The sequence below is a fragment of the Palaemon carinicauda genome, chromosome 6 (genome assembly GCF_036898095.1).
Source record: "Palaemon carinicauda isolate YSFRI2023 chromosome 6, ASM3689809v2, whole genome shotgun sequence".
NCBI lineage: Eukaryota > Metazoa > Arthropoda > Malacostraca > Decapoda > Palaemonidae > Palaemon > Palaemon carinicauda.
The window spans coordinates 182954917-182957240 of NC_090730.1; positions in this window are offsets into that span (position 1 = coordinate 182954917).

Below are 2324 nucleotides of genomic sequence, written 5' to 3' on the forward strand. Positions count from 1 at the left end.
AATATAAATGGATTCCATTCATTATAAATCCCTGCCCAGTCTCTAGATTAGAAAGATCATTCATTATGTAGAAAAATGGACGCAGGTATAATCAATTTCAGGGAGGATTGCAGAGAACAATCGCTTAATCACATTCCAATAGTTCTATTGGCCTCCTCTCTCTCTCTCTCTCTCTCTCTCTCTCTCTCTCTCTCTCTCTCTCTCGTTCCTATATACATACATATATATATATATATATATGTGTGTGTGTGTGTGTGTGTGTGTGTGTGTGTATGCGTCATATATTCTGGAAAAGGTACTGGAAAATATACTGGAATCCAGATAGTTACCTGATAATGTTCCAATGTCTTCACATAGACCCCTAAACACAGTGCATGACTCTTTCTGGTAGGTTATGTATTCTGGAAAAGGTACTGGAAATATACTGGAATCCAGATAATTGGCCTGATAATGTTCTAATGTCTTCATGTAGATCCATAAAGATAGTGCATGACTCCTCAGGTGGGTCATGTATTCTGGAAAAGGTACTGGAAAATATACTGGAATCCAGATCGTTGGTGTGATAATCTTCCAGATCGTTGGCCTGATTATGTTCCAATGTCTCCATGTGGATCCATATAGATAGTGCATGACTCCGCCAGGTGGGTCATATATTCTGGAAAAGGTACTGGAAAATATACTGGAATCCAGATAGTTGGTCTGATAATGTTCCAAAGTCTCTATGTGGACCTGCTAAAGAGAGTGGATCTCTAAACACATGACTCCAGGTCTTGTGTCTCCCAGTCTCGTTTCAGAGTAGTGAGGGAATAATTTGACTTCTCTTGAAATAGATATAAGAATACATAAATTAAAGGTCATTCATGCTGCAGACTCTCTCTCTCTCTCTCTCTCTCTCTCTCTCTCTCTCTCTCTCTCTCTCTCTCTCTCTCTCTCTCTCTCCAGTATTGATTTAGAAAGTATTCACTATCACGGTCTCGTAGATTAAAATTTTAGTATATCATCGGTAAAAGGATAACTTGATGTTGGAGAACAGAAATATTAGAATAATAACTCTCTAGGTATTGAGTTTGGTTACCAAAATTTCTATTAATTGTATGATATTCAAATTTTTGTCTAATACTCTTCGAACGCCATGAGTAAACATTTGTCATTATCGTAAACATAGCTGATAATGAAGAGACGAAAATAAAACAAAAATTAAGACGGGTATGTATCCAAACATATTTACATGCAATTGTCCCTCTCATCAATAATGTGTGCTTGTGTTTGTCTGTGTGTGTATAATTGGTAAAGGAAAATATTTAGTTCAAAAGTCAGATGAGAGGAGAACTATCATTTACGTATGGACTAATTTTTCGGTTTAAATCAGCATCATTAGTTGTTTCGTAGTTGTAACCACGAAACAACTTATGTCGGTTTTGAGCAGACTCCCATTTATTTCCTTGCGAAAACTTAACCCAACTCTTTCGGTATTTCCTGTCGTAGAATCATGAATAACCATTTACCATTAAGAGCAGTCTGTTGGAAGTATGATCTATGCCCCTAATTTACTGGAGTGGGAGAGAGAAGCCCTCCCACTTGGCAGAAATGACCTAAATTTATAATTATGTGAAGCCTTTCTAGCAAATTCCTCTTCGCTTTTGATATATTGCACGGGTGATTATGCCACACTCAGGTGCTATTGTTGCTCGCTATTGGTCTGTTGGAGATAATTTAAATGTATTTATAAAGGGATTTTTATTGAAAAAGGAAAACGTTGTAACGCAATGCTAGGTTGGTTTACATTGAGTGATTAGACTTAGTCTCGTACTATCACCAATCCGCAGTGGCCAGAGTGATGATGAAAATAGCCAAACGCCAGACATGACCAAGACATGTCAGGGCCTTTGTCCTGCAGTGGACTAGAAACGGCTGCATTTGTTGTTATTGACCTAATTGTTCTGGAGAGGAAAATAGGTCAATAGACTAACTTTGACTTTATAATGCATATTTTAGATAAAATTTCCACAGCATTTTCATACTTGTAATCAAAAATAGAAATATCCAATTAGGTTGTCAGAAGCTCTAGAAAATGGAACATAACTTTATCTGGTTAATTGTTTTATGCCTGACGAAATGGAAAACTCAAATATACCTATTTATAGAGAAAAAGGTTTCCATAAAATTCAAGTATATTTTTTCCTCACCACTGTGAATAAATATCTAACCTCGTTTAAACCTTTTCGTGTAACAGTTGAAAATGGTTTTTAGTTTTAAATTACTGAGAAATTAGAATAGCAATGAAAAATTAGATGACTTACGTAATATCATGATAATTAGGTTAT